The sequence below is a fragment of the Lissotriton helveticus genome, chromosome 4_1, assembly GCF_964261635.1.
Source record: "Lissotriton helveticus chromosome 4_1, aLisHel1.1, whole genome shotgun sequence".
Lineage (NCBI taxonomy): Eukaryota > Metazoa > Chordata > Amphibia > Caudata > Salamandridae > Lissotriton > Lissotriton helveticus.
The window spans coordinates 787232376-787244523 of NC_136063.1; the positions used below are offsets into that span (position 1 = coordinate 787232376).

The following is a 12148-nucleotide window of genomic DNA, read 5'->3' on the forward strand; positions in this document are numbered from 1 at the left end:
AAGCGCACTTATACCCCAACTGGGGTGTCCTGGCGCTGTACGCATACCGCTGTGGAACTCTTCCTGGCTTTTCCCTGTGAAATGCCCACCTCCAAGGTGAAGCCAGGCATCCCAGCGCTGTTGGGGCCGTTGTGGAGATTAAGCAAGCTATTGCCCAGAGTTGCAGAGTGGGACCGATGATTAGAATAGGCACCGAGGCGAGAATTATCGGGTCCGAGGAAATTGACCCAAGACCCGCCAAGGCGGGAATTGAACCCTGGTCCCGGGCCAGACCTCTGCATCAGGGTCTGCCGCTCTAACCATTGAGCCACACTTCTCCACTAATGTAATTTGTATCCTACGCCATCAAAACAAACTTAAGTGTATGTCCGTTTTAACTGAAGAGGGGGTGGACTGGACTCAAAGTATGGAGTTTCCTGAATCTTGCATCCTTCAACAAAACCATAAACATAACTAGCATTGATGAAACCACTCATTTTGGTTTTTGAACAGCAACAAAAGGTTATTAAAGCTTCATGTAAACACACCTGCTTTCACAGGAGCATTAGCAGTGCAAGCTTTCCTCTACACAGAGACCACTTTTGGTACAGTCAGTAATAGCAGTACAAGCTTCTCTCCAGGAACAGCCTGGGCAGGACATGATTTCTAAATACCCCACCCCACACACATACATACTCCCTCCCTCCCTCACAGAATGGTACACTGTGGGTTAAGAGCAGCAATTCCTTCCACACACAGGAAATGTAACCCACAGGCAATAGCAGTGTAAGCTTCTCTCCATCACAGCATGGGCACCAGCAGTGCATGCGTACTTGCACACACAGGCCCACAAATTTAGTGTCCATACAGTCTCAAGGCTGAGCTAAACTGCTTTATTAAAGCATGGGACCCAATGAGATTGAACATAGATCTTAGTCTATTAAAATTATGATGGGAGTCTTCCGATAGTGAAATCGCGTTTCACTTTGAGCTTTCTGCTTAGCATTACATTAGATAGTATTTAGAAAAAGTACAGCCTAAAATTGATCTTAATTAAAAATGAGGACTGGACCCACCAAATTAGGATCCCAAACACGCTCTCTTGGGGATACTGGAGGTCCTAGGAAACATCATGAGAAGATACTTTATAGGTATGGCCACAGTGATAGCCAAAAGAGACCTAGCCCGGAAATGGAAGACTTATGACAGTCACCCTAGGTCATTTGAGGTTCTTTCTTTCTCCATCAATGTCTGGTTTGAAAAAACTCCTCTCTGTCTCCAAGCCTTTTGACCTCTGAAGTACCTGCAACACTCACCAGACATTATGCATTGCATTGAACAATTTCTACCTGGTGAAACTTTTCTGAACCTTCAAAATAAACGTGATTATCTGTGTTCTGAGGGCAACAATGGAGCTTGTTTGCAGGTCAGGTGACTTGCAGTTTTCACTACAACTCCGGAGAACAACAAGCAGATACAAGTTTACGCTTAGTACCCAGTTAGTCAATAGAACTGTAATCATTTTGATGTTATCGGGCCGCCCAGTGAGACAGCTTCCTTCACACCATTGTTTCTGGATGCAGAGATTGTATGCACTTGCCCTAAATGGTTCCTTCCTAAAGGACTAATTGCCCAATGATGATCTGGATGAAAAGAACTGCCATTTATTAAATGCCTAAAAGACCATGGAGGAAAAAGGACACGTGGACTCTGGGATAATGCACTTGCATGGCACTTAGCAACTTGCTTCGGCCAATTCGACTGCGCTAGTTAATGGAGTTCCAATCAACAAAATATTTATCTTGCCCTTGGTATCCCAGTACAGGAAGGAAACATGTAGTCGAGCTTGGAAGCTCACAAAGACCTCCGTGGACATTAGGGTGACCACACACCTCCAGGTCCTTGTGGACACAGTTTCCAGTCCAGGACTTTTGTGTGAAAGCCTAATGCATTCTCTGTGTTGTAGTCTTATTTTGCTTTCACTGAACTAATTAGACTAATACACCTGAAAATAATGATTTGTAGGTGAAAAGTTCAGGGGTGGAGAAAAAATCCTTAATGACCTGATGACCAGGAGTGGGGTCACCCTAGAAGACATGGTCACGGCCATCATCGGGAGGTTGGTGCTTCTAAGCCTCCTTTCCTTATGTTTTCTTTTTTAAGTCTCTGAAAGAAGGAGTCTTACAAAACTGCCAATTCTTTCCAATTAACAACCAGTCATGGCTTCTCCATTAGGACAAAGGAGCATCGACCCACTGCTGAGAGCGAAGCAAAGGTCATTTTATTTTTCACTGCTCCCAGCCAGAGCCGAAAGTCAGGGCGGGCCATTGCTGCCGATTGTCATCAGGGGTGGAGGGGTGTCCACTCTAGTTTAAAGTGCGCATGTCTCTTTGGCCAACTGTCTTGTGACAGCCAGCCCGACGTGCACTTCAAACCTCTCCAACTCAAGCTCTCTTAGACAGCTGGGCGGAGAGGTGGCACTGGCCCCCAGGGCCTGAGGGAGCTTTGAGCCAGCCTGCTACAACCAATCCTGGTGCTACGCTCACACTGCTTAACATTATTCCAAGAATGAGAGCAGCTTCTGGATTGGTTAGGGGAGTTGGGTCTGAAACCACTGTTCCAACAGATGTGAAAAACACAGAGGACCGTAGGAGGCGAGCCAGTGGGTAAGTACATGTTTTAGTTTTAATTTTATGACCCACTGTGAGAAACTCACACTGCCTTCAGCCTCAACTCCAGACCTATCAGTTGTGGTCCATTATAAACACTGTTTATAAGGAGCCATGATTGAGATCTTTGGCATTGTCCCTAAAGGCATTACTGACGAGCCATGATTGAGATCTTTGGCGTTGTCCCTAAAGGCATTACTGACGAGCCATGATTGAGATCTTTGGCGTTGTCCCTAAAGGCATTACTGGTTTCTCCTAGTGCCTGTCAGCAATGTTCCCTCTAATTTTTTAACTCTGTGTGCGGCAGTATACGGTCTCTGTGCACTGCAACTGAGGCAATGTGCGCCGGGAACCAGACTGCGTATGTGGGTGCAGCGCCAAATATCACTCCAAACCTTTGCTTAAAAAAGTGAAAAGAGAGTGCATTTCCACACATGTAGCGCCGCATGAAATGTCTTATGGCAGGTTTTCAATTTAGATACACATGCAATAACATGAATTGGTTACACAAGCAAGTACAGCACAGGACTCCAATGGTGGTATAAAAATACGATTTTGCTGAAGATCCTCAGCTCAAGAACTGGTCATAGGGTGGGGAATGTTGAGAGCCTATACAAGATCACATATATTCACAATTAGATAACATATTTACAATTAGACGTGCAAGCTACGGAGTAATGTCTGGATATCCCGTCAGAGATAGATTGTCGTCGTAACAACTTCTGGGTTAAAGTAACTTGTGGTAAAGTCGCAGTCGGGGTAGTGAATGCTTTGCAAAAGGCTGGTCGTTGTTGAGACTGCGAGGTAAAGGAGGTTTCCCATGACTAATATTTCTGCTGGAGAGAGAAGTTTGTCTGGTTGCAGTTTTGACTCATCATGAAGTAATACAGAGGGTTAATATGCCTGTTACAGGGTAAGACTTTAGCACTCAGCTGAACATAAATTTAGGAGTTAGGTCAAACCTTTAAAAAATCTTACCTCTTCTTTGTATGGCATCCATCACTTTAAAGCGTTGTGTCACCTCCACATTCCGGGCTTACCCTCCCTCGAGGACTAAAAACATGGCACGCTATATTTTAAACTAAACAGAGTTGGGAACATTTTATGTGTTTAATTTCTGATCACTTAGGTAAGGATGCAAAAAGAAATTCCCCGCCAATGCACACCGCACTCAGACGAGCACTGGACAAAGAAAAGTGCTGGTAATGCACCCCGTGGTGCATGTTCCATAGACGGTCTGTGCGCGTTAGCTGTACCCTTTATGAGCTGTGCCTGAGAACTTAAATGCCAAGCAGAAGACAATCCAGACAAAAATTATGCCGCAGAAACACGGAAAGAAAAGCAAACACCTCATACTATGGCGAGTTTATAGCCCCTTTTTTGCGGCAGTGCACCTGAAACGTGTGCCACACAAAGGTCAGGCTGGATTAAAACATTATCATGTGATGGTCTGAAATGCTGGTATGTGCGCCCCGAGGAGACAAAACAGGAGTAGTTGAGGCCGGAAGGTCCGTAAACCAGTGTCATTTACAAGAGGAGGGTGGGTCGGTTTCCTAAACCTGCTCAGAGCCTTTCAACTCTAACACTTCGAGATTAACAAGCATTTGCAATGCAATAGGTCTCGCATTATTAAAGTTTGAGCTATTGGCATTGCTAAATAATGCAACTGCAATAGTTCAAACTTTAATAATGCGAGACCTTTCTTTGGTATTAAAATAGTCATGAATTAAAATATATACATAGAGGAGGTTCTGAGTGAGCCCTCTTCATCCGTTCATACGTTAAATTGTCGTTCACATGTTGCTTCGGCCGACCACTGCAGACAAAATGGGTCAGCCCATTTAGGCTCCTGGCTGTCTTGCCTGGGATAGCATTTCATAGCAACACATGCACTTAGAAAGCAGGGCACTTAGTGCTGAGGGCCAATCTGTCCTTTCATTTTCTTTTTTTTTTGTACTTATTTCTTAAACTTTTCATTTCTATTGCATATGCATAAGAAATATCCAAAAAAAAGGCACACTAGCCTATGCCCGTCCTATGGATTTTGTTAATGCTTGCTAAAAAACAATGCTGAAACGAAAGCCATGGAGGGAAATCCCCTCGGCCAGAAACCCACAGGCGTTCAGGTAACAGATGCGTCTCCATATGGAACAAGATACTGTTGAAAGAAATAAACAAGCTACTAGGGAGAGTCAACCGCTGATGGGTTACTTGGGCCAGTTGCTTAGGACCTATGGTAAGTCAAGCCCTAGGAAGATCAGAAGTAAAAGGGCTCAACTCCCATGGCTGGACCCTGTAGTCCTCTGAAAAGGGTTCTGATAAAAAGTTCATGCTGTACAAGTGTGTAATTTTGATAATGTGGTTAAAATTGTTATACCATTCCTTAGGCACTTACTAGAGGTTCAGAGGGTGCGGCTTCAACAAATACATTAGCATGCAATAGTTGTAGACAGAGCCTAACATTGGTTTTTAGGATTGGGTGGGGGAGGTGGGGGTAGCTGCTATGTTTCTTTCACATATACACACACAATAAAAAAAAATATTTGTAAAAAGATAATCTTCAACTAAAACAAAAAGTAAAAAAACAGCCTTTGAGGTCTAACTTGTGAGGTAACCCGTGAATGGCAGTCTGAATAGTATACAGAATAGAGCACACCCAACTGCATATTATACGGATAGTGGAAGGGAAAGAGGGGTTCTGCCATGTAAAACACGGGCTCTCAGGCAGAGAACTCGGAGATAGTATCTGATGGAGCACATCCCAGTCCTGCCCAGATAGATGCCCTTGTCCTCCCACTGCCCACAGCACCCACCTGTGACTCTCTGCAGCCCAGTCCCAGTCAGCAACTACCACCGTCCTGAATCTGTCGGGCAACACCAGTCAGGGTTGCAACTGGTGTAGCCCACTTTGCCACATCGGAGACCAGTGTAAACCTATGACAGAATTAGGAACACCACCCTAATGTTCTCCACTCAGGGTAAGAGATGTAAACTAAGTTCACCAATTGGCAAGACTTTACCCAAGAAAACAAGGTGCATTTGATTGATAGAGTTCACCGGCCAGATCTGGATCTCTTGCAGACATGGATCTGCGTCCAGCAAGCAGCACCCACTCATCTCACTGAGCCAACTTACCCCACAAAGCAGGCAGGAGAGTGCAATCTCACAGAAAACAAACTAAAATGCAGACAGCATCTAAGAATCAAACGGCATAATAGACGCAAGGCACATAGGGAGGTACATTGCACACAGAGGTTTAACATGTCACCCCAAAGTACACAATCAAACCCCGGGATTCCAGACTCCAAAACATATCACTAGTACACGAAGCTACAGAAACTGAACCCGACAATACTATTGAAACAAAAACGGACTTAAATGGCATTTCCTCTATCAAGGTAATATGAGCAATTGAGCTGCTGCTATTGCCTCTTACACCCCATGAAAAAGAGCTGAGAAGGTTCCACGTTGCAGATACTGGCTGGAGTGACATTTGACGTCACCAGCTAAAGAAAGGTAGCGGTCAGGACAAAAGAAGGCAAGCAAGAGACATGAAAACCGGAACCGCATACATAAACAGCACGGCAGCCAAAACAACGAAAATATTATGCCAGGAAATAAGTAAGCTATTTTTGCATCCCACAAACTAACCAAACTTTTGCAGCTATAGGTTTCAAATGCAAACCTATATAAAGTATTATGTGCATATGAAATTGCGCACGTAAAAGTTAAGCAAGCGAATTTCGATGCCTTTACAGCAGCACAATAAGTACCTTAGCCACAGCCGTCACATTGAAAACTAGTGGTGCACGAAGCTCTGTCTCTGAAGTCCTCTGCTAGTGCAATTTAACGTCGGCCTCTTTAATTCACTGCCAGATACTTCTTGCAATTTTATCTGACCCTTTGCATGTTCGTGCTTTCTCTCTGTGTGCCAGTAGGAAGTGTGGAGCCTGGAGGGGCTAAGAAGGTGTGAAAAAACGACAAAGACCATTAATGTGCAAATGGTCTTTTGAAGACCCGTCAAGTACTTGAGTGCGGCTGTTGGGTGATTGGGAACCTGTGTCAGCCTGGGGGGTCCACACATGATCGGAGGGAGGGGAGGAGCGGTGGGGGTGCTGAAGCTAAAGTCTGAAGCACTTTGAGCACAATTGGCTTTGCGTCTCTTCCTCTGCCTCCTGCCTGGATTTCGCGCCGCTCGCGTTTTAAAAGCGGCGGCGCGAGGTAAGGGTGTGCGCGCTAAATCCTGGACACTGCGCGCTCCGAGTGACCATCGTGGGCGCGCGCCCACGCGCGCAGCTTAGTGGGAACGTAGCCTGTCAGTAGGTCAAAATAATTAATTTGATTGCCTCACCACTTTTGCATTCCACCAGCCACCACTGTAAAGAACATGCCATAATGAAGTCTGCGTTATCCTGTTACCTGGCAAGGTAGTGAGGAATAAAGTATTTCCACAACACCAATAGAAATATTTTCATCAAAACTGAATGCTGGGTGGCCTGCTCAATATTTGTTTTTATATTTTCTATTTCTGAAATAAAACCCCTAAATTGGAGTTCGTTTTTTTAAAAAATGGAATGGAAAGGAGTTGGCCTAACGGCTAGAGCGGTCGACCTCAAATCTGGGGAACCGGGTTCGAGTCTCGGCAAGGACACGCAACATTCTGTGATTCTGGGCAAATCACTTAATCATCCCGTGCCCAACAAAACATGAATGTGTCCTCATGTAACGCAACTGCTGCTCCTGTAAAGAGCTCTGATATTCAATACCTTCGGATCGAGTTCGCGCAATATAAAACTTTGCAATAAAATAAAAAATAGCCCCAATACACAGGTATTTTTGCCTTCAAAAAGTAGGCCCTTATTGATTTTCTCTGCCCAGTTTCATCAGGCATTAAAGAGCTGAGCAAGGAAAATCTGCACCAGTAGGAGAGACCTGAATATAGCCGACCTCCAAATGCACTAAAAGTTGAAGCCATGGGGCAGGTGGGCCACTGTCAGTGATTGTTTGCCTAGGGAGCCAGCAAAGGCTCTACTCATGAACAATCATCTGTTTGCTACCTGTGAAAGAGTCAAATTAACAGCAAGACTCGCAGAGTGAGACCCCCACTGATTTACAGTGCGAATTTCAACCCACCAAACTCTATATAAGCCCCTTAGGCTAGTTCTTTTTTTTCAATTCCACCACAGCATTCCGCTACCTGCATGGTGTCCTGTCAAGTGTTATCGATGCAATGCATGCCTTTACCTCACAATATAAGCATAGTAGGGTAAATTAAGTAAAGTGTGTGTGTAAGTGTGTGTGTGTGTTGGGGGCAACACTCCTTTTTAGGTCTCTCGCCATAAGAGGGCTTCTTGGAATCAATACGGTTCCAGAAGTCGTGTCTCAGCCCCGCCTGCAATTTTCACTGGAGTGCGTTGCCATTGATTATGCTGAACAAAGTTTGTTGATTGAAACTGAGGGTTTTTAGTCCCTCCTGGTTGCCAACCTGTCCTCTTTTGGCCCCGCCCACCGGGACTGGATCTTTTACTGGCGGCGTGACACTCTCTCCTTCATTAGTCGGTGTAGGCACTTTGTTTTTTCATTAAAGAGAAAGCCTTTCCGCGATGGCGACAGCTTGTTTATTTTGCATCGTGCTTTCACTTAAAGTGAAAGTGCGATGCAAATGTAAACAAGCGGTTGCTTTTGCGCATTGTCGAGAGCTTGTTCTTATTGAGTTTTGTCCTGCTTGAGTCACCAGGACGGGCTTGTTTACTTTCAGCGCGCTTTCACTTTCTAAGGTGCCGGGAGAATCACTACATTATTTAGAATGGGAGTGGGCACAAGTGGCTCCCTTTTTTTCTGCTCGCATGCTGTGGGCATTCCACAATGGTGCTCTAGATTTTGCTTTGAAATGCACAAACGAGCAAGTTTCTTTATTAGGCACATTTTACCTGTTACCTGCTGCCAGTTATCCGATCACAGACGAAATCTGTTCCTTGGAGAAAAAGGTCTTCAAGCAGATAAAAGTGAAAAATAATACAGAGAGGGGAAATTGTCATAGTCCCCATAATTAGATTCACTGCCTTACTCGCCTCGGTCATCTCGTCTCTCCATGCTAGCTCTCCTACACCCATTCCCATCCTGCCAAACGTACTTGAGTTAAAACTGCACATTTCTTAGTTTTTATCTCAAAAGAGACACAGAAAGCAGCTGATCCAATTACTTCGCTTTAAGCTCCATGCTCATTGCTCCAAATTTCCCTCGTTTTCAGCTCCATGTAGAACAAAGGCCGGCGAGCTGTTGGCAGTGCTGCTTGTTTTGACACCAATGGCCGTGATTCATTGGCCAAAACAGCCTAGGAGGACAGGTGGACAAGGTTGGTTGCAAGAGAGCCCTTATCCAGTTTATTTTAACAAACTTTATTGAACACAAAGTAATTCATTCAAACGTAGTGACAATCTGAACTTATTATTTAAAAGAATAATAGAAGAATGTCGGCTCGGAATCTGGAAATTAGATGATCTGACTTTAGAAGGGTGCAAGGGTGTATTATAATGTTCAATGATGCTACGGCTGCTTACAATACTTATACAATAAGGAGGGAGAGGATGTGGCGAAACGGCCCGGTTCTAGATCAACATCCTGTGATTCTGGGCAAATTAACTAATCGCTCTGTGCCTACAAATATGAATGTGTTCATGTGTAATGTTAAAGGTGCTTTTGTAAATCCCTCAAATTCCTTCTGGTTGAGTTTGTGCTATACAAAACTGGAAATAAATATTGAATTTATACACAACTGTTCTATTTCTGAAGTGAATGTATTTCCTGCTCCCCCCCCTCCTCTCTGTAGCGTGTTTCATGTCTCTCTGCAGCTGTGGGCTCTGCTAGGCAGTGTCTGGAGTCCTATCTCCGGCACGCCCAAGCTTTTCACAGGCCTTCAAAGACCAAGTACGGTGTTTTGTTTTTAATTGGGGTTTTCATTAAAAGGTTAGCTGTGCAATGAACAACCTCTTCCCAGCTTTCAACGTTAGACAGAGCTGTGAAAAAAATATTGTTTACATTTTCGGAACTGGTAGTCTGTTTTTTAGCTCGAGCCTGGGTTAGCCACACGTGTGTCCGCTCCTACGCCATGGTAAACGTGGTGTCCTGTCACCCATCACTCTCTGACAATCTCTCCCCTACACTACCCACATTTTAAAACAAGCATTTGGAGGGGCGTGACCGAGATGTCGGAGTGAGCAGACGCTTCTCCCCGGAGCTCCTCCGATCCGACTGGGCCCAAGACTGAATTATAGCGTTCTCCCCCCGCTACAGCACAGCGGGAAAGGGAGAGGCGAACGCAACGAACGGGGACTGCCAAATCGCCCATCGGGACCCCGGTGCGCCTGCGGCGAGGAGAAGCAGGAGTGACCGCAGCGGCCCGCCGCAGCAGCCAGGGCCGGGAGCTGTGAGCAGCGGACCCTCCCGAGGTGAGCGGCGGCCAGAACCCATCGGAACCCGCACCTAGCACCTGGCAAGCAGCGGAAGTGCGGCGCCTGACCCTGCGGCGCCGAGCGACCCCGTGATCTGACTGGGGCGGAGGCCGGGGGGCCCCGCGGCGGCGGGGACGGCCCACCGGACTGCCAAATCGAGGTCGCGGGTGAGGCCTTCGCCGGCGGACACTGGGTCGCCCTGTGTGGCCCGCCGGAGCACTCCCCCCCGCCACCTCATCCGCCTGCACTAGCCTGAGCTCCGGGTCCCCCACAGAGGCAGTAGCAGCGGGGAACCCGACCTACCTGGAACGGCCTGGAGGGGCATCCGGCCCCGTGGCCGCCATCTTACTCAAGCACGCCCGGGCCTGGAGGACATTCAGCAACACTGCGGCCCGGCTGGAACAGGCCGATACTCCCCGCGGCTCCGAGGGCGAAGCTTGGAGCCCACCCCTGGTCCCAGGGGGGGGGGGGCGGCTCTGGGCCACGCACCTGCAGACACCCACCAGCTGCCTAGATCTGTGAAGCTGGACGTGGGCCTCTCTGGCGGGCCCGGCTGCATCGGAGGGAGATCCTGGCGAAGGAGCATTGGAGGTGAGGAGACTTGCCTCACCACCGAGGGACAAGCGGGGTGCGGGCAGGTGAACTCCAGTGTGTCGGGAGTATCCTGAGTCAGCGACTACAGCCCAGCCTCCCTGCCCATACACCCACTCTCACGGCTTGCCGCTTTCACCGCAGACAGGACACTAGACGCACAGCCACCGTCAGGTCCACATTGCCTGTCCGTGCTGACCGGCCTGGGGGGCGGTTTGAGGCCTGAGGATCAGAGGCCTCCGCAGACTAGCCGCGGGGCCCTGCGGCCGCCGCACGCACCTGGAACGGGAACGCCGTGGCTGCGGTCAGCCCCGCGTAGCAGGAGCTTCTCTCGGAATGGCTGTCCAGAGAGGGGGGAAGAAGGGCGAACGGACCCTACCGGAGATGTTGAACAAAACCCAGGCAAAAGCAGACAAGGGATACCCATCGCCGAGCCAGTCGAAGGCCCAACAGGAAGCCGACACAGGTGAAATACCAATAACCTGCTCCTTTCTGGAATCCCTTTTCAACTCCCTTAGGGAGGATTTCCACACCCTGAAACAGGAGGTGGCAGGCGAGGTTAGAGAAGTGCGGAGGGAAGTGGACAGCCTCGGGGAGAGAGTGGCCGCCATGGAGGGAGCAGACACCGCCAGAGATGAGGAGATAGTGAAGCTGCAGCAGGAGGTGATACGCCTGAAAGACCAGCAGCTGGACCTCCAGGCCCATACCGAGGACCTTGGAAAACAGGTCCCGCCGGAACAACATTCGGGTTCGAGGCGTACCATCCAAAGAAGAGGGCACCGATGTGGCGGGCTACCTGCAAGACTAGTTCCGCGGCATCCTGGGCGAACCCGCCGACTTCCAAATTCGGATCGACAGGGCCCATAGAGTGGGACTCGCGAGACGGGCTTCGGCCCCACCGCCGGACATTCTGGCCTTCCTTCCAGATTATCCGCTCAAGGAACGTATCCTCAGGGAAGCCAGGAAGCAGCAGCCCTTACAATTCCGAGGACACCCAGTGGCCCTGTATCAGGACCTGTCTGCCATAACGCTGCAAAAACGTAAGTCCTTTAAAATTGCAATGGATTTCCTGAGGGAACACGAGATACCGTATGCCTGGGGTCACCCCTTCCGTATCTTCTTCTGGAACGGGACCTTGCACCAACTCCGCTCCCTCCAGGACACCTGTGGGGTGCTGGGGATCACGGCCACAGAGGAAGACACGTCCACTCCGCGGCGGCGGCCCACCAGGGATGGCTGGCAACAGGTCTCACGACGTCCATCATCAGGATCCAGTGCGCGGCCAGACACGCAAACCATCAGAGCAGACATGGTCAACGCGGTGCGGGAGGTGGCCCGGGACACCGCACCGACAGCCTGAGACATTCTCAGGGGAAGAACACTTCAGCAACCATCATTTAGCAGGTACTGGGCTCTGGGAGGGGGGGCGAAGGGGAGAGGCCTGGTGGCTGGACGTCC

General features: G+C 48.4%; 1 protein-coding gene across 1 annotated transcript in view; it reads right to left on the reverse strand.

The window, feature by feature from the left end:
* Positions 1–12148, reverse strand: part of CABLES1 (Cdk5 and Abl enzyme substrate 1) — a 586999-nt gene that overhangs the window by 125021 nt on the left and 449830 nt on the right. The gene's annotated exons all lie outside the window — the stretch shown is intronic.